Consider the following 26,587-nt stretch of genomic DNA (forward strand, 5'->3'; position numbering starts at 1 on the left):
TTGTTGTAATAGAAAAAAAAGCAGAGTGAAGAACATAGGAAAAAGTACTATGTCTGAGAGTGAGGGCAGAAAAAACCAAACATGCAGAAGTCATTTTTGAGTGAACTTCTGAGTAGTAGCTTACCACCAGGTAGGCAAGGCTATGAGTGGTGCAGGGAGGAGGGGCAGGTAGGAAGGGAGAACGAAGGAGAGGCAGGGGAGAGATGGGCATTACAGGTCCAGCAATGCCAAGCCATAGCGTATAGGAAGGAAGGAAACAGTTCAAAGACAGGCAGCATTCAGAGCATAAGTAGTGGGTGGAACCATATTACAGGACTTGAAGTTTATCCTGAAGAGAAAGACTAATTCAAAATTTTAAAAAATGAATATATTCTCATATCTGGAGTTTGAAAAATTACCCTGAACACAACATGGTGTCTAGTCTGAAAGAAAAGGGTTTTTAAAGGTTCTGGTAATGTAAACCAAAACAAAAAACAAAAACAAATAAAAGCAAACCTGAAGAAATCAATGGCAATACAATAAAAATAGAAGTCCAGACAAAATTAAAAGGTTGACAATGACAGGTCTTGACAACTGACTGAATAAAGGTTTGATGTCTTTAAAAAATAATAATAGAATAGTCGAACCTAGTAAAAGGGAGGAAATGACTAATTCAGTAAGAAATGGAAAGGTGTATATATGAAAGTTATTTTGCAGTAATAAGGGGAAAATTACCTCAGAAAATACTATGTATTTTTCTAGAAAATCTAGATAATTGCAAATTAATAAAAGCCAAAATTAACTAAATTGAATAAACAAATAAATACAGTAAAATAATTATCAAAAGTTACTTTTGAAAATCACCCCAGAAAATGTTTACTGAAAACTTCTCAGAGTTTTAAAGGCTGTGCTGCATAATTTGACTGTGTATAAAAACTTAACTAATTAATTTAATGAAGCATAACTCCACTCCCAACATCAACATTTGCTCAAAATAGCATTGAAGAACAGGGGCAGGAGCAGGAGGAGGCAGACATGAAAGATACAAGCATGCAAATACAGACCTCAGTCTACGGGACGTTCAGTCACCACTTAGCACATTCCAACATTACCTAGAGTACATGGGACTGATCCTGCAACTTTGCAGTAATTCTCAACATATTGAGAATTATTACTACTGAAGGACTGTGGTTGGCTTGAAATCTATTTCCCATGCATTCCATATATCCATCTAAAATTCCAATTATAGATGAATATGTGTCATAAAATATAAGTATTCTAAATTCATTAATACATTAAAAGCTTCAGCTACTATGACCAGGTAAGGAATATCCCAATAATACAAGGATGGTTTAACATTCAGAAATCTACCTAGCAAATGTTGCATAGTAACAGGTCAAAGAAAAAGTGACAAATTCAATAGAAACTAAAAAGGCATTTAATAAATTTTAATATGCATACTTGATTTTAAATGCACTTCCTGGGAAAATAAAAATAGAATAATTTATATGTTAAATAATATTAGGCCTACAGAATACCAAAAGAAAAAACAAGAGACAGATTTCTAATAAATTCTGAACCAAAACAAAAACACATTTCTAGTTGTTATTGTAACTTTCTAGAAATTTTTGGCCAGTGGTATCAGACATGAAACAGCAAAAAGTATTAGAAATGAGAAGATAACATTATCAATATGTTGGAGTAATTTTTGAGCCTGAAAAACAAGTAAAACAAGTTATATATTTAAATTAATAAGACAGGAAAAAGTTTAAATTAACTAATGTTTATGCTATTATGATGGTTAATTTTATGTGCCAACTAGACTGGGCCACAGGTTAAACATTATTTCTGAGTATTTCTATGAGAATCTTTCCAGAAAAGATTGGCATTTGAATTAGTGAACTGAGAAAAGCATATGGTCCTCCCTAACGTGGGTGGGCAGCATCCAATCCCTTGAGGACTTGAATAGAATAAAAAGGGAGAAGAGGTTCAGTTCACTCTCTGACTGCTTGAGCTGAAAATATCAATCTTCTGCTGCCCTCCACACTCCTTGTTTTCAGACCTTCAGACGAGAACTGGAATCCCCAGCAACAGCTCATCAGTTCTTAGGCTTTTAAACTACACCACGGGCTTTCCTCGGTCTCCAGCTTGCGCAAGAGAGCAAATTGTGGGACTTCTCAGCCTCTATAAACACGTGAGCCAATTCTTTATAACAAATCGTGTGTGTGTGTGTGTGTGTGTGTGTGTGTGACTGTGTGTATATATATATTCTATTGGTTCCGTTCTCTGGAAAATCCCTACTAAATACAGCTATGTATATGCAAAGCTGGTTAAATGAGAAAATGTCTAAATAGCTGAAAAATCATAAATAACCTAAAATATTCAACATGGATGTATCACAACATGATGGGATACATTATATAAAATATAATAATTTTATGGAGAATCATAAAAATAATTTTGAAAGAATGAAGAAATATTGTATATTTTTGGGTGGCAGATATGTATGAGGAGGCAGACTTCTGAGATGCAGATTACCAGTATAATCTAATGAAATTCCAGTGAGAGAAATATATATGGTCTCAGAACTATTTTATCTGGTAGCCTAAAACAAAAAATAGCTAAACATATCAAAAAATGACTTGGGTATGTATATACACATATTGAAACAATTTTAACAATGTGGTCATACACAAGAATTGACAGAATAACAGAACTGAGAGACTGTCCTGAAACTTCCTGGGGTATATGTGAACTTGGTATGCACTAACACATAGTAATACTAATAATAACAAAAACAATTTTGTAAAGGAAATTTCACAAAGGATCAAATTATTCAACAAATGAAGATAGGGAAGTTTAATAAAAATAAAATAAAGAAAATTATATTTTAACATATCCAAAACGTAAATCAAATGAATTCTATATTGATTAAAATTTTAAGTAAGGCTATAGAAGACAAATAAATATTTTCCACAGCTCAATGTTTCTAAGCACTAAAATACGGGATAAAATTACCAAAAAAAAAAAAAAAAAAAAGGCAAATAGGTTTAATTATATAAACTTTAAAATCTCTCTATATCAAGAATGTTTTGGAAAAAATTTAAGCAAAGTCCAATTAGAAAACATATTTAAAAACAAATATGAGAAAGGTATGCCTACCTTACAAATCAATCATTAAAATATAAATACCCCAAGAAAAACACTAATAAGAAACGTGTAAACACATGGTCACCTCATAGAATAAATACAAATGGTAAATAAATGTATGAGTAAATGCTTAACCTTACCAATAATGAAAGTAAGGCAAAATGAAACAAGGAAATTACAATTTTTAAAAATCAAGTTGGCAAAAATTAACAAGGCATATCATACTTTTATGCATATAGTAAGTTATTTGCTAATATATAAAAAGAAACTTTACTTGTTCATACATTTTAACCAAATCACTCCATTTTAGGAATTTATGATAAGGAAATAGAAAACCTGTTAAAATGCATTTATAAAACTATTCATTTTAGTATTATTTATTATGGAAGAACAATCTGAGTTTCTAAAAATAATGGAAACAACTTAAATGCCCCCTAATGGGGAAACGGGACAAATATATTATGATATATAAAACATAATGCAGTCATTAAATTTTCCAGTGCATCTATAATAGTAGGGAAAAGTGGTATAAAATAGTGCAAACAGTATGAGCTCCAATTATTAAAATCTCTATATAGTTTAAAATATTATTCATATATTTTATCTAGATGTATGTATGTATGTATGTATAGAGAGAAAAGATCAAAGAATTATCCAATAATGGTAACCACAGTTGTCTTCTGGCAGTGGGATTACAAGTTGTTTTTATTTTCTCCTTTATGACTTTGTTTACTTTTTCAATTTTCTACAGTAGACATATTTTTATAATCAGAAGAAATGATTTTTAAAAAATTTTATAGGCCAATTCAATTTTTGTGAACTTTTTTTTACATATTTTTGCATCAAATTTTAATATGAACCAATATTCTGAAAAATACATATTTCTAGAGAAGAGAATTATATTTTAAAATTGCATTAGTATTTTAATTTCTAAAGAATTATTTCACTTAGTGTCAAAATAATAATCTCCTTCAGGCTCTTTATCAAGAGCTACTCTAATTCACATGGCTGCTGAAATGCATTCAGTAATGATGGTGTACAATATCCATTTCCCCCTACTCATGCCTTTTCCCAGTCATGACTGTAAACAGGTGAGCACGTTACTGAGATCAGGGTCTAGTACTCAAAGACAAGAGATTACTTCAATTAACCAGAAAATTTGGAATGCTTTTCATGTAATTTTAAAAATTACAAATAGATAATGAATCTACTGAGTTACAAATACAATATAATACAATGGTGTCACAAACCAGAATTTAGGAATTCAGCCTGAATTCAGCAGAAGAGGGAAAGAAAGCATCTCCTTCCTAGAAGTCTGGCAGGATGCACAGCTAAGTGTTCTCCATGATGGAAAAAGATGTCTCCAGTAAGCCAGTTCTGATGGCCACAGGACAGGTCAGTGTGAAAACCTGGGATGCAATGGTCTCTGACAATAAAATGAGCATCAATGAGACAAGACATTCCCTTGGAGAAATTCCTTGAAAGAAATTAAAAAGGAGCAGATGGCACAATATTAGCAGACTTTTTTGCTTGCTTCTCCTGTATGTCAAAACATTGTTTTAACCAAAAACAAATAAATAAATAAAATAAATAAATAAACCAGGAAAAGGCCAAAAATCATCAGTCACAAAGCACAAAGGTCTGAATGAACAGTGTGCATTTACCTATAGTTAAACTCTAGACACAATGAAGAGAATGGCAATGCTGCTTAAAGTCAATTGTACTTGATAATTATAGGCATAGGGAAAGATCAAAAAATGGTCCAACCATCCATCCAGTCTCTCCTGACAAACACCTAGGAATCTGAGAGTTTACCTCTCCTCAGTCCCTTATCTATTCTCCATCAATATAACCTGTCAATTCTACCCCCAAGTAATTTTCAGAATCTGCCTATTTCTCTTTGACTTCAATATTACTGATGTCTCAGTATAAAGAAATGCCCTCCTAGAAAGTTTCCCTTTCTCTACTCTCGCCTGCATTTTCCATACATACTTTCAGAGAAACCTCCAAACATATAAAGATCATGTCACTACACTGCTTAAAATTCTCGTGGTTTCCCATGACTCTTTAAAACAAAGTGAAAGAAACACAAAATTCTTTCCCATGGCCTGCAAGGATTTTCATTATTTGGCCCTGAATAACTTTGAACCTCATCTTTTCTTTTTGCTCTGACATTCCAAATACATTAACTTCTTTCAGATTTTCTAACACACCAGCCTCACTCCTCTTTGCACCAGAGTTCCCTGTCCCTGGAGTAATTTTTCCTCAGGTTTTCCCATACTTGTCTCTTTCTTATAATTCCTGCCTTAGATTATACATTAACTCTTCAGTGCGGGAGGGGCCCTCCTTGAACATAATCTATATATCATTTCATTCCATTTCACTTTCTTTATAGTACTTATCACTAGCAGATATTTCTGTTTACTCGTTATTTGTTCATGGTCTCATCATCCCACTAGAATTTATGTTCCATCAGAGTAGAGATCTTCTTTATCTTGCTCAAAGTTTTAACTCTAACAACAAAAATAGTGCCTAGCACAAGGTAAGTCCTCAACAAAACTTTTTTAAAACATTAATAAGGTGGTCTTAAAAACATGTGCGATACAAGAATATATGAATGTTCAGTAATAACTTTAGGTGTTATAAAAAGGATTCATTTCCCGGAAAGCTAAAAATACTAGAGTTCCAGAATCAATCACACTTACTTTTTAGATAATATTGATAATATATCCAGCACTTACAAACATCTCTTAGTTTGTTTTATTCCTCCATAATCAAAAATAGGAGCCAAGTGATTTTAAGGGCAATGAGTGCCTGACTGAGACCAAAGTAATCTTGATTTCAGCATTCTTAGTGACTATTATCTCATCTTTGTGTGAGCTGTACTGGGTTCACAAAACCTCTCGTTCTTATTAGCTAATTTTTATAAAATAATGTAGCTAATCCAGTCAGTAGTCTGCTCATATATCCTTATGTTCAACCATCATCATGAACACCAGTACCTGCTATGCTTTCAGTCCAACACCAGCACTCATGGCTTTCCACAGAGAGGTACCTCCAGCTGCTGAATCTCATCCTGCCACAGACCCCTGAGAGCCTGGGAACTTACGCCCTCCTGGGGCAATCATCAACCAATGACTAAAATGCACAGGGCAGTAAACAACCTGGCTTGCTGCTAGTGAACCAAATATTTCTAAGGTGTGCTCTGCACTGTCTCCAAAGCTTCTTCAGGTCATTATCCTTGATATTATACTCACGTGTGAACTTCGTCCTTTCTAGGCCCACTTTCTCATTTTCCTAGCAGTTTTTCTTGGGAACACTTCCTAAAAATTGCTTTTACTTGAATCCTCACCTCAAATTCTACTTCTGAATAATTCAACCTAACACAAATAATAGAAGCAAAATAAAATATGAAAAAATGAATATAAACATAAGTATAATTATTGGTGATGCTATCAGAATAGCACAACACTGGGTAAGCAGTGAGGAATAAAAAGAACAACTTAAAAGGATGTCAAAATTGGAAGGGGCACGTCAATAAATGAAAAATCTAGACTCCACTTCACTTTAAAGAAAAGGAAACAAATTATAGATGACACATTATAGGTGTTTTTCATGTGAGATTACAAAAAAATTCAATCTGGGATTCATATTCAAAGAAATAATCTTGACTTTACAATTAAAATACCAGTCAATGAATGAATATTTATATGTTTTAAATTAAATAAAATGTTTAACTTTAAAAAAATAAGAATAGCATCAGATATTTGAATAGCAATATTAGAAGCTAAAAGGCAGAACTTCTAAATCTTAAGGGGAAATTACTTCCATACAAGAAGTTTATATCCAGTAACTATGTAATTGTAAGTGGAACAGATATTCAGATGTGAAAAGTGTCCAAATATATCTCCCCTGCCACTTTTCTCCAGAGGCTCTTGGATATGTACACTCTTAAAACAAGAGAATAAAGCAAGGAGAAGAAACATATGGGATATCAGAAACAGCATTCAACTGGGAAGACGAGGCAAAGAGGGTCTCTAGGAAGTGATGGTGATGAAGGTTTGCTCTGAAGCAGACCTGGGGAACAGTCAGGTCAGACTATGGCTAGTTGAAATGCTCCTGCAAGGAAATCTCCAAGAAGCAGCAAATAAGAGGACACTGTGACTGGAATATATTTCAGAGAAATTTACACTTCTAAGGGAGAATTTCAGGAATGAAGTGGTGAACAAATAAATCAATAATAAAAAAATACCATTATTAACAAAAAAGAACCAAAACCAAAGAGACCCAAAAAATGTGTATGGTACAGCTGTGAATAGTACTTTATAGTCACAACATGACCAAACAATACTGACCTAACAAAAAGTATGACATAATTAGACTGGTAAGATGGGACATTGAAAGTAGACATATCTGATGGCAGAAAGGAGCCAAATCCTCAATTCTTGTGGTGGGAAATGAACATGTAATATGTAAAATTGAAAAAATCAAGAATCAGCAATGTAAGCACGCCACTAAAGTAGATGGAGCAAATATCATGAAAGATAGCCGAAGAGCTGAAACTGTGCTTCTGACGATTGGAAATGGGAGTAAAGAGGAGATTATATCAAAAAGACTTGTTTTATATATATATATATATATATATATATATATATGACTTATTTATATAGATATGTATAAACAAGTATTTTTGACATGTGTATGTGTGTGTATATTTATCTGTATGCTAGATATGTATAAACAAGTATTTTTGACATGTGTATGTGCGTGTATATATATCTGTATGTGTGTGTGTATATATATATACACACACGTGTATGTATATATAAACACACACATACACATATATATACACACTTAAGCAATTTATATATATATACACACACACACATACATACACATATATATACACACTTGAGCAATTTTTCTTTTATCGAATATTTGAACACTTAAGTACTTAACATGTATTTGCCTCACTGGAAAGAGTACAATATTTTCTACTATAGCTGCACATGTCAAACAGGGAATCATACAGGGTTCTAATGAATAGGTGAAGGAGTTGAATAAAGGGATATAAAAGAAAAACTCTAAATTCCCAAATAACAATATAATACCTAACATTTATTCAGTGTTTAATACATATCTCTAATACATATATAATGGTATGATTAATTTTCAGTTTTCCTTCGAGGCAGGCACTAGGATTGTCCACATATTACAGAGCAGATAACTAAAGCTTAGAGAACATGAATCTTTGCTCAGCCTCATACACAGAAAGTGACAGCACTAAGATTTTTGTTCTCTCTCTTGGGAATGCTTATTCCCCAGAAATCTAAATGGCTTGCAATACCACCTTCTTCAGGTCTTTGAACAAATCCTCCCATCTTAGTAGAATTTCCCTGACCACTCTATTTAAAATAGAAATCAATCAAAGTGGAAATGAATCACTTCCTCCATCCCCCAAACCCCTCCCCAACACACACTAGCCTTCCCTTCTCCCTGGCTGCTTATTTTCTCCATAGTACTTCACCATTTGAAATGCCATATGGTTTGTTTATTTATATTGTCTATTGTCTGCCCTGTCACCTAAATATAAACTCAATAAGAGCAAGAATTTTTGCCTCTTATTCCTTATATCCCCAGTGATCAAATGAGCATATGGCACATAAAATTAAAAAAAAATTGTTAAATTTACTGACAATTACTGATTTAGAATCTGAGCTCTTCACCATCATGTTATATTGCCAACTCTATTAATCAATATATAATGTTGCAGAGATTATCATGTTTTGACAAAATATTAAAAGTTATAAAAAGACAGCTCGGAGGAAAGACTTTTGTGGAAAATCAGACACAAGTCCATTTAGATAGCCTTTTTTCCCATGTAAAATAATGGTTTTTAGGACTGTCTTAAAATTTATAAATTTATTTTTGCTTTCTCCAAGGCTATCCTTTAAAGTATTGACTTTTACTGGTAATCAACCATAAGCAAATGCCTTATTGTCCTAAGTGGGTATCATGGATAGAGAACAATATCCTTGTTGGGAGAGTTTTATAAGTAAACTAAATAGAAACACGTATGTTCTCCCAAAGCCCTACAAGCAGAAAGCACTGCTATTATACAGTCATTCAAGAAATGGATATGAATCCAATTGAATGACTTCAAAGATGTCCCTGTAGATGTTGAACTATGCAATTTGTTCAGTTTTCATTTTAAGAGGGGAATCGTGATGTTGTTCTTATTTTTTCTGTGAGCAAACTCCAACTCAGGATGGATGCAAGTATAATGAGTTAATAAGTTAACTTTCAAATCAATTCACACTTGTGTGGGCTTAGAGGTCTAGAAGGGAGTATGAGAGCTGCAGAAGGAAACCCACTCATTCTGTTGCTGGTTGATCTAAAAGATGAAAATCTATAATCTCTTCCGGTTTTATAGCTGTAAAAGAGCTAATGACCAAAGCAATAGCTTAGAGATTACTTTTCCATCTCAAACATACTGAGCACTCTCTGATAAGAGGTCAGTTACATTTAGGAAAGAATAAGTGTGGCCTATTTTATGGAGTAACTCAGTTTGATGACAAATAAAGCCACTGAAAGCAAATTTCATTTTCCAAAGTGTTTCTTTTCCCTTTTGTTAAAAGCCTATGACTTTCTCAATTTGTCTTCAAAGTGCTTTATATTTAGAACCAAATAACTCTTCAGGATCTTCTAATTCTTTGGACATTTTAGGATTTAAAGATGACCAATCAATCACAGACTTTAAATTTGGGACAAGACAATTCTTCCTGATAAATGTACATACTTCATTAGTATGTAGGTCATTTTCTTTCCTTTCTTCTTATCTTCTTCCTGCCTACCTTTTCTTTCTTTTTAAAAAAGTATTCACTATCTCTAAAATATAAACAAGAACTGACCAGATGATTTCTATAATTATCATATCAATTTAATGTTTTCTAATATTATGCAGAGTTCTGAGTGCAAGGTATAGTGGGTCACAGTACACGGTATAGTGGGTTACGTGGTAGTGTAATTATTTCTATACAAAATATGTAAGATGTTAAATGAGAAAGCTAATGGAGCAATTTAGTTTGTAATCAACTTTTTTCTCTTTGCCTATATTCAGGTAATAGAAAGTAAAGTCAGAGATTTGTGAATAATTTTGAAATTTGATTAATTTATAAACCATACTACTTATATATTTATATTAATCAAACCAGTTATATTTACTAGCATGCTCTCTATTTATGTATTACTGAGAAACTCAACTGGGGACTGTATCTTATTGGTAGTCAGGAAGAAGGGATTAACTGCCAATTTCAGCATTCAGAAAAATACCATAAACAGTTTTAAAATTTTAAAAAATCAATTAATAAATACAAAAACTCTTCTTACGGCAAAAAAGTATGGAAAAACGGTCCTGTGAAACCTAATTTATGCATACATATGTCCCAGCCTCTCATTAATTTATTTGGTCAGTCATTTTATCTTCAAATCCTTATTGAGAATCTACTTAGTCTCAGTTTAGCCTCACCTGAGCAATGGTGACAGGTTAGACATGCACGTGACACAGCCATGCCTCCAAGGAGCTTAGAGCCTCAGGGAGGAGACTGAAATGCTCAAATACCACAGAAGCTCTCATTTCAATAGCAATCTGAGTTAACAGGAAGGAGCTGGGATGAGGTGTGCTTTGAGAAAGGTTTAGAGAAGAGGAAATGTTTGAGGTAAATCTTAAATGATGAAACAAAGGTGTGAAAGTACATTCTTGCATGGGAGATACAGTTTATGCTAAGGCACACGTTTTGAAATAGTATAAAACAGCATGAAAACCACATATAATTAGCAACAGCCAACATTTTTGAGTACCTATTTATACGCCAAGCATACTAATAAGTATTCATTTAATACAACAATATTGTGAAGTAAATACTTTTATTCTCATATTTTTATTGGGAAACAAAGGCTTAGGAGGACTATATAACTGCGCAATTTTGACTTGAGTTCAAGTAATCTGATTTCATAACTTTTACTCTTAATAAATCAACTAATATACCAGATTTTCTTAAGGCTAATGAAAGTAGAGTGACAAAAGCATATAAACATAGCCAGAAATAATATAATACTCTGCTGAGCAACATGTACTTGTTCTTAATGGCATAAGTAGCCACTGACAAATTTTTAAGACAAGGCATTACATATGTCACAGAAATTATACTATTCTAATAGAGAGTAGATATGACTAAGGGCACCACTGGAGATAACATATGAGAGATACCTAATGTCAAGAGATATTCAGGAGGTAAAGTCAAGAAAACTTAGTACCTGATTAGATATGGATGGTTACAGAGAATATTGAAACATCTCCCAGGCTTTGCTTGGAAACTGATAGATAATAACCAAGATCAGAAGGAAGGTCTGTATAGGAATGAGAAGTCATTTATGTATGCAGCATTAAATAAGGCACAGTTACAAATAAAGTCACTAGGGAAGAACATGAGAATTTTAGAAAGAGGGAAGGGAGATGGTATAAACAGAACCCCAAAAATACCAAGTTTATGAGGTTGCTGAGGGAAGAGGAAAAGCAGCAACCCAGAGAGGGAGAGCAAATAAGAGAAAGTAAGGCTACCATAACTAAAGGATAAGACAGGTTTTAACAGGATGATTCCACAGTCAAATGCTGCTGACAGTAAGAGAAGTAAATATTAAAATGTGTGTGTTATGTTTGCTAATGAAAATCCTAGCTTGTTTCCTTAGAACCTTTGGAATGACTAGGAAGGAGATTATAACAGGTTGAAGAAGGAGTGGCACTTGAAGAAGTAAAAACAATGAATGTAATTGTTCTTTTAAGAAATGTGGCTGCCAAGGATAGGAGACAGACAGTGTAATAGTCAAATGAGGACGGAGTTGTCAAAAGGAGAGGGAAAAAGAGTAAATACAAGAAGAGACATTGAAGGTACAGGAGAGAGAAAACTAAATAAGCAAAGGCACTGAGTGAAATTCATGAGGGACGTTTACCTCTGGCTGCTTCTGCCATGGGGAAAAGTCAGCTTTACTTAAGTAATAAATTGTATTATGGTTTATACTAGGGAGATAGACTCCAAAACTACCTACTATATCCTTCATGAGTACCCTTGGAAGTGACTTGTTTTCTGTCACTTCACAAAAAGAGCATAGATTGTCTAATGAAAACATAAAAGAAAACACATTTTGTTACATTGTACAATTGAAAATCTTGCCTTATATAATTATGCTTAAATAATTATTTGCACACTTTAAATCTTTTTCCTTCACTACAAATTATTCATGCATTTTTGGTTTTCTCAGTATTCAACAAAGCCATTCTTCTCTTTGATTGTTCCAACCACCATCGATGTTGGTGTAATGGCAATGGCTTGACACAGACTCATGGAACCACGTGGTGCCTGAGGGGTTACTTAACTAGTACATATTAAACCATCTGGAATTCTGAAGTTTATTTCCAAGAATATTGATATTGTTATTTTTTAAAGCAGGCTGTGAAACAATTGCATTAAAGTTAATATTTGGAAATATTTTATTTTATACATAGAATAAAACATACAGCAAAAATAAGTGAAATACAATGATCTTTAATTTCTTTTTTGAATCAATCATAAAAATTAAAGGATTATTAAAAAATTGAAAAATGAGATAAAGATTTCCATATATTAAATAAAGAATGTCAAAATACTGCTTACTGGAATAAATGCCACTTTAGAGTTGTCTTTACATCAGGACTCTTCTAGAATGAATTAAAAATAAAGATACCTTACATCAATATAGTATCAGATACAGCTTTTTATTAATATTGAACAATTTTCTGAAATCTATTAATAATATTTATGTCTTGAAAAAAATTCAAGCACCAGGATAAAATTACCAAAATTTCCAAGAGACTGGTTTCATCAATGATACAATGGGCATTTTATATATTAATTTGTCAGTAGCCATGTATTGCTCACATTGAAAGAAGGTGTGTTAGACCTATTGACAATTTTAAGAGATTCTAAAGAATACTTCTTCTCTTTTTACTAAAAGGGTCCTAGACTAAAAGAATGGCCTTTTCTAAGGACAGTTGTTTTAACTTAATTAAAAGAAATAGAGAAAAATGTGAAAGCATTCTTGGAGCACAGATGACTATAAAAATGCAATAAAGCCTCAACCAAAGCACAGATAATTAACCAGCATATTTCTATGTAAAATTTTAATGATTAAAGGTTGATATAATGTTTTTGCTAATTGTTCTAAATAACCAATTAATTTCTAGGAGGTTAACTGAGATTCAATTAGCACACATTTTAGTTTTCAAGGCAAATATAAAACACTGGAATAGTGATTACACTCAATTTATTAAATTTTGATTCTTATTATATTTTAAAATTTTCCCTTATCCAAGCTTAATTCTACCTCAGGACTTCACATTTACTGTCCCCTCTGTCCAAAATGTTCCCTCCAGATAGCTACATGGTTCCCTCACTCACTTAATTCAGAATTTGCTCAAATGTCACTTTACCAGAAATACTTTCCTAAATGAAAATGTACCTTCCTACCACCACATCTCTGACTATCCTCTTGCCATATTATAATTTGTTTATGGTCTGTGTGCTACACAAGGATGTTAGCTTCGTAAGAATAGGGACTCAGTTTTGTTCACTTCTGTATCTTCAGCTCACACAACAGTACTTGGTAGGAGGAAGAAAGTCAATAAATATCTACTCCATGAATAAATCTTATATTTACAGTCCAAAGATGAAAAGATGATTTATTTGATATTAAAACAGAGGAGTCAAGAGCATTGAATTTTACTTTGCAAGGTATCCACGTCATCCTGCCTATTAATTTACAATGTAAGTTCACAACACCAGAACCAATTTCAGTCTAACTACTTCTTATAGTATTTAAAAAGCAGGCTATAGAAATCTGGGAGACACTAGCTGGCAGATCCCAAAATATTCTTTTATACCTTTCTCATGCTCTACCAACAGGAAATAAAGGAAAACAAAACAAGCAAGCAATCAACAAAAAGAAAACAAAACCTGAGCCTAGAGGAAGTAGTAATATCTGTCTTTAAAAGATTTTCATTTTCTTTGATTATTTTGATCTTTATAGCTGAAAGAACGAAGGATGTATACAAAATGTTAAATCTGAACTCTTTGTTTTCTTCATTAAATGTACCTTCCATGGCAGCCATATGACCAGATTTATTGTTATGGCAGAAAAAAAAATGGGCTTTGGTAAACTAGCCTCACTAAGATGGAAAGGGTCAAGGTGGACAGGAGAGGAAGAGGAGACCCAAATTTATAAGATGAGAAAAGAATTTTTAGCCTCAGCACACTGAATTGTTATCCTAAGAGCAGCATATGGGCCTAGGTGCTGGTGTTATAAGCCCAGGAGGAAATTAAGGTATGGGGGGTACCAAGGTGTACCAACTTTAATCCCAGTGGTGTCCACAGGCCAAGAGGCCTGCACAGTAATCACCTTTCCTGCCAGTTACCATTATAGCCACGAACGGTTTTCTCAAAAGTGAAATAATCTGATCACAACTTAAGTAATTATCCAATGGAAACTCCAAGAAAAGCTCAGAAGACTATATCAGCCCTCTACATGTTAATTATGTAATTTGCTGGCACAAAAGAAAAGTTCATATTCTCTATAAAAGATAAGGTGGCAAAAAATAAAACTTCATTTGGAAGTAACAATGAAGAGCAATGGGGATAGGTAAGTAAAACTGAAGTCCAAACTAAGTTATTAAGTGTTATAGTTATCTATAAGCCTAATTAGAACAAACATGGATCATTTCTGACAGACTCTACATTGACCAAACTATTATAATCCAGTTGGAAAAGCAAAATCCATACCATTTAATTTTAATATCTATTTCTATCCTAAAAGCTCTTTCAACATAACTGTTTCCCCCTCTGCCTCCACAGAGTTCTGACCTTATCTGTGGCTCTGATGCTTCCTCCAGAGGCCAGTTGACAATAGAGCACAGCCATTTTTAAAGCTTATGCTCTGAATATCATGATCAATACACAGAGAATCCTATAGGTCTAATTACAGGAAAAAGAAGCTCTTTGAGCTGCAGCTATTCAATAAAACAATTATTCATTGGCTACCTGCTATGTATACTGTACTGGTTGCTCCCAGGGACTCGGTGGTAAATAAGACTAAATCTTTACCCAACATTGACTTTACCGTACAGTAGAAGGAAAATGACAGATACATGACTGACAGTCTTACACCTAGAAAAAGATAAGATATGTACCATAAGGGAAGGGAAGTCAAAGGCTCTGAGAGTCCAGTGGAAAACAATAGTGTGTGAGTTTGTGGGCACTGACATGGAGATAGGTTATGAGAAATGGAGAGTAACAATGGATATTATGGGCAGAAAGAACAGTATGAGCCAAAGTAAGGCATAAGGAAAAATACATAGGAATAAAAAGAAGTTCCGTTTATTAGATCACAGTAAGGAACGAACTGAGAGGGCATACCGTAGTTGGCCATGGATGCTAAGATGCTACAGTTGAGCTCAATCAGCAAAAAGGGTATAAGAAAGAATACGAACTAGGTAAGAGTGTTACTGTATTTAACCTTTTGGGATGATGAAGTGAGGAGACAGAGTGGCTCATCAAGATGCAGTGACTATAGTCCACGTAAGCTGTGATAAAGATCTGGAATGAAAATGATAATCAACATGGGCAAGGGCAATAAAATTAACATAGAGTCAGAAACTAAAAAACTGAGTTTGCAAAGGACTGGCTGCAGGGACATTGGAGAAGGACATCTTAACATCTCTGAGATAGTGAACTTCAGTGACATGAGGGAGCATGAGCCAACCCTGTAAGCGCTTCATGTATTTTCCATCATTCACTCCTCACTATAACAAATGAATAAACAATTCTCACATTTTATATGTGAGGAAACTGAGGATTTGAGAAGATGGTCAATTTGAACTGTAGTAAGTGACAAAGCTGGAATCCAGATTGAAAACTTCTTGATTATATTATAGCCTTTAGAAGAATGAAGGTGGTAGTAATAATAATGATTACAAATATATATTTTTCTTTCCAAGTTTGTTCCCAGATATACAAATTAAATGACATCAAATTATCATATGCATGTGTGTTTAATCTATTAACACCTTATTTAATTTTCCTGCTTTCTATAATACCTAGCTAACTGGTAATGTTACAGTACAAGTAAAATTTTGATACATCAGGTATCAAAACAAATTAAAGGAAAATTAAACCAGAGGGGAAATATAACCAGAAATGTGAAATATAACTATACTTAAGGTCCAGTTTAGAGGACAATCTAGGAAAAAGTAACAAATAAAACGTGCAGATTACATTTCACACTCTAGTGTTTTCTACACAGATGAAGATAATGAATTATCTAGCTACATGATTAATTGGCATATTTTCTAGATTTTCTCCCTAAAATGACAGAATTAGAGAGACAAACACTTACTTTAATGTTACCTAGGGATTGAATCTCAATAAAATTTAGTATGACTTTCAGGTTACTGTTTCTATAAGAAAATGAAAAAAATCTGCCCTTGTTTTATCACTTCCAAATGTCTTCCAAAGGTGTATCACCAGGGCTGTAAACTAGTCAAACACCATCACATTATAGCACATCATAAATTTTTACCTGAACACATGAATACATTTTACATTATTGACCTTTATAGACTGAATTAATTTTGGACACACATACAATATAATATTAGACCCTGAACAGATATTTAGAAAGCTTTGCTTCTGACCTCTAAAAAATGCTACTAAAATGAAATAGACTTCCTCTTATTTGTTTCTGGCTTCAATCTACATTTACTTAGCTTCTTTTGGTCATGATTTATTAGAAGTATTTATTAAAAGTAGAAAGACCTCTTAAAGGCTCTGGTGGTAATTGTGAACTGAGCACTTACTGGAAGCCATTATCTGTCCCCAAGTGCATCATTTAATAGGCACAGTAGGTGACACGGTGTAGGAGGAACACAGATTCGGCAGCCTATTGATATGGACCCACCTAGTGTCTCTAATCCTCCATTGTCCCTACAGGATACCTGTGAAGAACACCTGAGTGGCAGAGCTGGGGCGGGCAAGAGACATGTTGGGAAGATACCTGGCCACACACCTGGCATACTGTATGCACTCTGGAAATGGAGTTGGTATTTCTAGTAGGCTTCCTCAAAGAGGCAAACACTGAGTGGAACTGAATTAGAGGCAAGGAGATAAAACATGAGAAGTGCAAAAGAGAGAGGGAGAAAAGTATATGAGAGAGGGTCAGAAGAGACAGAGATAATTTATCATATATGAAAAGCTCCAGGAAATTCAAGAGATATTAATATGTACACTATTACCAGGCACGGTAGCTCATGCTTATAATCCCGGCACTTTGGAGGCCAAGGTGGACAAATCACTTGAGCCCAGGAGTTTGAGGACAGCCTGGGCAACATGGTGAAAACCCATTTCTACAAATAATACTAAAATTAGACAGGTATGTTGGCATGTGGCTTTAGTCCCAGCTACTCAGAAGGCCAAGGTGGGAGGATTGCTTGAGCCCAAGAGGTTGAGGCTGCAGCAAGCCATAAATAGAGCTATTGCACTCCAGCCTGGGTGACAGTGGTATCCTGTCTCTAATAATAAGAATTAATAATAATATGTACACTATTATTTTAAAAGTTTGGAACATACTGGTACAGTTGGTTTTCCATCAAATCCACACCCCCAGGCCTATATTTACTGTTTCTGGAGATTATATATTTTTTGAATACTTCCCAGCATTTTTTTCATTTTTAGAAAAAATCGGCAGGAGGGAGATAGGTGCATCTTTTCTTCCATCTGTATTTCTCTCCTGCTTCACCTTGTGGGTGAGTAAATGCTCTGCTGATGTTTGGTGAAATTCTCGGGCCAGACATCATCTCCTCCTCATCTTGGACGTCCAGAGAGTAGAAGTGCTTTTAGTGCTTCAAGTAGAAGTGCTTCTAGTGTAGCTAACTAACTAAAAGGGGACATTTTTTGACAAGCCAATTTACTTCTTAAAAGCAAGCAGGACCTGGAACAGTGGCTCACACCTGTAATTCCAACACCTGGGGAGGCCGAGGCAGGTGGATCACTTGAGGTCAGGAGTTTGAGACCAGCCTGGCCAACATGGCGAAACTCCATCTCTACTAAAAATACAAAAATTAGCGGGGCATGGTGGCAGTTGCCTGTAATCCTAGCTACTCAGGAGGCTGAGGCAGGAGAATCACTTGAACCCAGGAGGCAGAGATTGCAGTGAGCCGATATCATGCCACCACGCTGAAGCCTGGGTGACAAGAGCGAGACTCAGACTCAAAAACAAACAAAAAAGTGAACAGGCAGATACCTAGATGATCTCTGTTCTAATATGATGAATGTGAGAGTGTTACAGATGAAACAGAGTGGATAACAGAACCAATTGGATGTACCACATGCTAAAATGGTCCTTCTCAACAGGCTCTTGAGGATGCTGCTGGACAAGATTTAGAGAAATCTGTCAAGTCCTGAATTGGTTGCCTCATTAAAATAACATCTTGCAACTTACAAGTCCAGGGAAAATGTATTCTTGGTGTGTCTATAACAGAAGAAAACAGAAACACTGTGGAGGTAACAGAAATACTCCAACGGGCTCATCGGAATATAACTGTTATTGCCATGACCAGTCTCATGGAGCCATTCAACCTTTGATTATAATACCGTTTTGATTATAATACCCTTCTGATTATAATTTTGCTTCCCACACATCACTGATATGATTTGCTTTCCACACAGTCTATAAGGCAAAATGTACTGATCACATGGAATCTTTTCACAGCATCAGTGAATTCTAATAGAAATTCAAAAGAATAGCTTCTCTTTGTGATTGAATTTCTAGTCATTAAACAGAAAGGAACTAATTGTGTAGTCACTAATTATTAGTTGTGTACTAAATTGTGTAGTCATATCCTGTATGGTAACTCTTCTTTTAAAACAATAGACATTCTAGCAATTTATATACATATATATCTTTAAGTTATATATATGAACATATATAATAAAACACCCATATGTCCATATATGTGCTTATAAAGAAGATGTATGCAAAATCTTGTCCTTTGTATAAGAACAACTAAGAAAAATGAGATCACCTGTCTTAGCATTTGGTGTCCTCAGAGCCATTCCCATCATCACAGTTGCTTACCCAGGACTGGTCTCAATTAAATCATCTGGCACCACGCCCACTGTTTTCAAGAACTTCCCAGTACTGACCTCAGCTGCTTCCACAAAACTGACTCATTTCCCACTCAATATGGCTCTGATTTTGATGGTGGCCCAATACGGCTGTGATTCTGATCCACACAGTCTGACCTGAAGTCCATCAGCCTAGAATCTCATCCAAGTTCTACTACTAAAGAGAGAACTATTTGCATAGCTCTAAAAACAGTACTTTCTGCTTTAATGACCTCTATCCTGCATTCCTCTGTAACTCCATGTTGTCCTGTCCCTTAAATGTACATATGTATTTGGGCAACTTATTTTCCACCTTCATACTCGCTCCCTCAAATTCCTCATCTGTAAAGCAAGTTTCAAAAATTAAAAAGATAATGTTAGAGGCTGGGTGCGGTGGCTCATGGCTGCAATCTCAGCATTTTGGGAGACCAAGGCCGGCGAATCACCTGAAGTTAGAAGTTTGAGACCAGCATGGCCAACATGGCGAAACCCCGTCTCTACTAAAAATACAAAAATTAGCCAGGAGTGGTGGTGGGCACCTGTAATCCCAATTGCTCGGGAGGCTGAGGCAGAAGAATCGCTTGAACCCAGGAGGTGGAGGTGACAGTGAGCTGAGATCACGCCATTGCACTCTCCAACCTGGGTGACACAGCAAGACTCGATCTCACAAAAAAAAAAAAAAAATAGATAATGTTAGGAAGGAAGGACAGTTCTATACATAGTATGTGAAAATATTTAAATTCCTTTCTTCCCTGGAGTGGATACTTTTATCAGTTTCATATCTCCCTAATACACTCTTTAAACTGCAGAAAGAACACATTCACACTATCTCTCCAAGTCAACAGATAAATCTGATACATCTTTGTTTAGGAGGTTAGCCTTGTCAGGCCAATAATCTTTGTCATTCTCACTCTTCAAACACAATTGCACTGACATATGGGGCAGCTGACTACATTTTGGAGAGGTTAAATGAAATTATGAAAACAGAAGCTTTGATCTTCTGGCCTGCAGTGTGCCTGATGAATACAATTGATAGTGCTCTGCTTCAATATGTGTGGTCTTTTTTCCGAAGAAATCAGTTATTTAAACATGTCTTTGTTAAGCATGTTGAACTTCCAGAAGAGCTATATTAAAAAATGTGTTTTGTGCTGCATTAAATGAATTTCTGAGTGTAAAAAATGTCTTCTCATGTAAAAATTTGTCATAACGTCATATGAGGTAAGACAATGGGCTCTGGTTTATTATAATTTTTTCTCCATATTTACTCTCCTACAAACTTAAAAAATACAATTTTTAAACTATTATGGCTTTTTGAGTAAATGTAACCTTTAAAGAACATAGTTGCATGTTTATACACATTGGTGCTATTATGGAACCATCTGAAAAACTATATAGATTTTTTTAATTCCATAATTACAATTTTACAAGCTTATAGCTCCTTAGGAACCATTATAGACTACCAAGTAAATAATACACACATTGAAGAGCCCCTGGTTGCACTGTCCAACAATCATCACGTATGCAAAAAAAAAGAATATCTAAATCACAGGCTTGTTTTATATGATGAGGTCCTAGGGGCATAGGGTTTCTTATTTTAGGGAACATGATGAGCTATAGGGATTCCATAAAGCCCTGACACTGTATGTAAAAATGTGATAGGCATTTTTCTGGACAGAGGTTTCATAGCTTTCCCAGACTGTTAAAGTAGTTCATTATAATTCCCTATCAAAATAAATAAAAGATTAAGAGTATTATACTTCAACTAGGAGGAATAAAAATATTAGAAAAAAGAATAAACAATTAAATTAAGATTTGATTATTATAGTCAGAAAAGGAAAATTAGCAACCCCAGTGTGTCTTGTTTAATGTTGTTGTTTGTTGTTTGTATGTTTTTGGTACCAGAAATCAGTCAGAAAGCTATTTTTATTGTCTATGTGATGAAATTGATTTAACTCGGGGAGGAACGCATTAAAAGACACAGGCAATTCTTAAACTTGAGTAGACTCAACCACCTGGGGGTTTGTTACAGTACAGAGGCCGGCTCCAGCTCCCACAGATTCTGTAGGGTTGTGGTGGAGCCCCAAATCTGAACGTTTAACAAGCACATGGGGCGTTACAGATACAGGTAGTCAACAGAACCCCTGGTGAGAAGCACTTCATTCCTTCCAATCCATTAAGAATTTATCTTTAAATAGTTTGTTGTAATTTGTAAACTAGATATCCCTGAGGCAAGATTCTGTTTATTAGCATTTTTTCCAAAAAGCAACAACTAAAGCTCTTACCAACTTTACGATATAGAGTAAATCCAGAAAAAGAGAAACACTTATATGCCAATGGCTACTTTTAATAATTTTCAGTACATCAGATGATAATCTTAGAAGCCATTTTATTAGCTTCTGTTCACTAAAACAGGAATAAGTGAAAACCAAATAATCACAAAGTTAGATTACAAATACTATGAAACTGAGGGTTAAATATAAAAACAATTTATTTTATATTCTGAGACTGCTTCTCAATTTAACAATAACATTTTTAACATATCTATAATGTTGGAGTTATAGGATCAAAAAGCTGTCAGGAAAGTTATGAGACTTCTAGTTAATTCTCAAACATTGATTAGTTCTACATGTCTGGGAGGAAAAAAAGGAGGGGGTTTATTGCAAGGTCTAAAATAAATAGGCCATATAAATTTGACAGCTCATTATGATAAGTGAAAAAGTAAGAAAGCCAAAGAAATCAAGGATATAGGCAACATCTTAATCATTGTTCCCAATTTGGTGTTTTTAATTTGAAACTATAAAATCTTGTAAGATATTGTGGGAGGGTACAGTGCTTTTAATTGTAAAACTTCAAAATGAAATTACCCTGATAATTGCTAAAACTGCATTTACACCCTGCAGGGTACAAGTAATAAGGCCAACCTAGTATTCCTCAAAACATAGCCATCATATTAATAGTTTTACCATACGTCTAAGCAATGCAATTAATTCTCTGGCATTTATGCAAGTTTTCTACGGTGAATCCATGTGAACTCAGACATCATGAGACAATTTTTAGATGCGGGATACACAAATAGCCTTGTCACTCAGGAACTGCATCCTTAATGCAAAAACACCAGCATATCTATCTCATTTCCATTATCCCCAGACATGGCATGTGCAGCACATACGGGTGGCTGACAGAAAACTGTAGTAACCGTGGCTGGTCTATAATAGTCTAGCAACAAAGCTGGGTGGTGAATGTGGTGCTCTGACAAGTATGGAGACACTCAACCACAAAAGATCAGTGCTAGATAATATCCCTTTACACACATCACTTCTGGGTCAATTTGCAATAATCAAGTCTTCTTAAAATGACATTCATATAAAAATACTAGTTTAAGTTTTTGCTATTTAAATTAGTTTCCAGAATCAGTGGGAAATATGATGTAATGTTGGCAGTATTTTTTATGTGCCACCCAGGTTCTAAATGTCAGACTTAAAACATCCAAGAATATTTTTCACTGTTTGCCTCAGTCATATGTATTGTAACAGAAGGATAATAATATTTGTTCACAATATTTTAATTTATAAAAATTAGACATGAGATCCTATTTGAAAATTTCACAAATTTGATAAATTTAAAACCCATGGCAATGAAGTGATTTCCAACAATGCAAATTTCGTATATTAAATTTATGTAAAGGAATACATTTATACTACTTTCTTGTATACTATTTTATCATTATTCAAACTCATAGTTACCCAACTGACTTTGGCATTAGGATACAATGATATTCTGGACACAGTAGAGGTCTGAATACTGCTTCAAAGACAGTGAAAATGATTTAGTTTCAGTGATAAGGCCAGGAGAAAAAGAAGAGTCACTGGTGTCCTATCTCAGCCAAGGAAAGACCCAGAAGATCAAAGTTCCTTTAGATCCACCTCAGTGTTCAGCATTCTTCTAGGAAAGACCTCAAGACCTAATTAAATAAATGACTTTCTGATTCTATCACAGAAAAGTTCAGTGAGGGCACACATCCTCCAGACTACAGAGCTTCACCCGCCTGCTTGGGCCTTCAGCTCTTCTCAATTAAGATCAAGGCCCTTGCACAAGTTACATACGTACTCTAAGGCATCAATATCCACATTACAGATGAGGTAATGTAAATGTGGATATTGATGAGTACTTTGCAAGGTTGCTTGGAAGATAAAATGCGATAATGTATGTGAAGCATTTGGTACAGCACCTGGCATATAAAAAAGTCCTTAAGTGTAGGATTAAGTATTGTATTATTTAACTAATAATTAAAGCTGTTAATGTTTTAATACCCATAATAAGTTTGATTCATGGAAAATCTCCATTTCCAGCAAACAGTCAAACATTATTGTGGTGACATTTTTCCTCTACAGATAAGATAAAGCCAGACAACTTGGCATGCGGCATATGTTCTAAAATTGTATAAGCCACCAAAGGCAATGGAAAAGCAGATGAGAGCATTTTAAAAATTAAAATGTCTTTTGATTGCTTTGCCTTATGTCCTGTGTTGAAGAGAGGAACTGTCAGAATTAGTATCTTTATAAATGATGGATTTGTACAGCACAAAAAAGGCATAACAAAGTATATTTTAAATTTTGTTTTGAAAGCACCAATTCCCATACATCTTTGAAATTAAATTTCCCTCATGGTTCATCTTTATACCATTTACCTTGTTCTAAGAGGAAAATGTAAGTAAGAAAAGGAAGTTTATCAGCCGGGCACGGTGGCTCACACCCGTAATCCCAGCACTTTGGGAGGCAGAGGCAGGTGGATCACCTGAGGTCAGGAGTTCAAGACCAGCCTTACCAACATGGTGAAATCCCATCTCTACTAAAAATACAAAAATTAGCCAGGCATGATGGCATGCACCTAAAGTCCCAGCTTCTCAGGAGGCTGAGGCAGGAGAATTGCATGAACGCGGGTGGCAGAGGTTGCAGTGAGCTGAGATAGCGCCATTGCACTCCAGCTTGGGCAACAAGAGTGAAACTCCGTCTCAAAAAAAAAAGGAAATCTATCTTTTACAATTTCATTCAAATGTACACTGCAGATAAACATTAGAAATCACATAAACAAATTATTTTGCTAGTTTGATTTTTGTATACTGAATATTCTCCTTTTTGTCATTACTCTATGTATCTGAATGTCACTTGTATTTCATTCTTCTGTTTTCATAAATACAATGAAAAGGCTAGTGTTTCTAACACAGTGCTTTGTTTCTGCTTATCTGATAATGCAACAACTAAGATTTCATTATAACATAATAAATGTTTGTAGAATGAATGAATGAAATGTCAGGTCTAATTCTCTGCTTTCTTTTTTATTAATATTAAATTTCCCATAGGTTTTTTCTGTCTACTTGGACCGCAGGCTGAAGAGACCATTGAATTTTTCTATTGTAGATTTGTGAATTATGTATAAAAAATGCATTGCACTTTACAGAACTTTGGCATTTAGCCACTTACACTGAGTAAGCTTCAGGTGAAAGAAGAAAGATGGTTTTACTTAGTGGTAATTACTAAATTTCTACTGTCATAATACAAGTCATTTTTTCCCAAGATAAAGCTAAACAGTTAGAGGAAACTAATCCAAAAAAAGATTCTTGCCCTTCACATTAAAACATATAACTGGATGTCCACATGCTGTACTCTGTGGTATACAGTATCAAGACATGAGGGCAAAAAATTAATCATAGTGCTTATTTAGGAAACATCAATGATGATACTCAACATGATGATGTTGATACACTAGTCTACAGAATGCTTGGGGATATCACACTAGCATCTCTAAAAGATGGTACAACATTTAGATAAATTTAATTAATGCAACATAATAGCAAATATTTGCCTTATTCTTCTCCTGATTCCAATGACTTACATGGAGCACCACATCTACTCTCCACAACAAGATCTCTTTTGGGGTTTTCTGTAACAATGTGTATGTATAGTAAAGTCCTGGAAAAGACAAGAAGAATTTGATTTCCACATATAAGTAAGATTATATGGTATCTATCTTTCTGTGCCTGACATATTTCACCTAATATAATGTTCTCCACATTCAACTATGTTGTCTCAAATGATAGGATTTCCTTTTTTTTTTAAGGCTGAATAGTATTTTCCACATTTTCTTTATCCATTCATTGTCCATTGATGGGCACTTAGGTTAATTCCCCATTATGGCTCTTACGAATAATGCTGCAATGAACATAGGAGTGCAGATATCTTTCCAATATGCTGATTTCATTTCCTTTGAATATATACTCAGTAGGGGGATTGCTGGATCAAACAGTAGTTAAATGAGTAAAATGAAGGGTGGGGAGACTGGGAAGATGTCAGCTGAAGGATGCAAAATTTCAGTTGAACAGAAAGAAAAAATTCAAGAGATCTATTGTATATCGAAGGTAAAATAGTCAATAGTAATATACTGCATACTTAAAATTTGCTAAAAGAGTAGATTTTAAGTGTTCATCACAAAAAAATAAGTTTGTGAAGTATTGCATACATTAATTAACTTGATTTAGCCATTCTACAATGTATGCATATATCAAAAGATCATGTTGTCACTTCAATAAGTGGTGTTGGGACTGCTGGATGTCCACATGCAGAAAAATGAAATCAGACCCTTATATCATACCAATAGACAAAAGACAACCCAAAATGAGCTAAAAACTTAAGTGTAAGGCCTGAAACTAAAACTTCTGGAAGAAAACATAGGGTGAAAGCTTCATGACACTGCTCTGGGCAATACTTTTTTGGATATGACCCCAAAAGCATAGGCAACAAAAGCACAAACAGACAAATGGACTAATGATTTAAAAAATCTCTGCACAGCAAAAAAGAAAAAAGAAAAAAAACCTCAACGGATTGAATTGACAGCCTATGGAATAAGAGAAAATATTGGCAAGCCACACATCTGATAATTAATGTCCAAAATAAATAAGAATCTCAAAGAACTCTATAGTAAGACTTAAATATGGGCAAAAGGCTTGAACAGACATTTCTCAAATGACATACAAAGTATATGGCCAACAAGTATATATATTTTTTAAAAAGCTCAACATCACTAATCATCAGAGAAATAAAAAAGATGAAAATAACAAGTCTTGGTGAGAATATGGAGACAAGGAAATGTTTGTAAATTGTTGGTATTGCAAATTAGTAAGGCTATTATGAAAAACGGTATGAAAGTTCCTC

General features: G+C 34.4%; 1 protein-coding gene and 1 long non-coding RNA gene across 6 annotated transcripts in view; one reads left to right on the forward strand and one right to left on the reverse strand.

Moving 5' to 3' along the window:
* Nucleotides 1-26,587, reverse strand: part of NKAIN2 (sodium/potassium transporting ATPase interacting 2) — a 1,034,673-nt gene that overhangs the window by 958,469 nt on the left and 49,617 nt on the right. The gene's annotated exons all lie outside the window — the stretch shown is intronic.
* LOC105715645 (uncharacterized) lies at nt 1,931-20,681 on the forward strand. Its single transcript, XR_001107085.2, has 3 exons — nt 1,931-2,173; nt 17,208-17,313; nt 18,627-20,681. It is a non-coding gene; the product is annotated as an uncharacterized LOC105715645 (long non-coding RNA).

The sequence above is a fragment of the Aotus nancymaae genome, unplaced genomic scaffold (genome assembly GCF_030222135.1).
Source record: "Aotus nancymaae isolate 86718 unplaced genomic scaffold, 86718_ANA_hifiasm-v0.15.2.pri h1tg000040l, whole genome shotgun sequence".
In the NCBI taxonomy this organism is placed as follows: Eukaryota; Metazoa; Chordata; class Mammalia; order Primates; family Aotidae; genus Aotus; species Aotus nancymaae.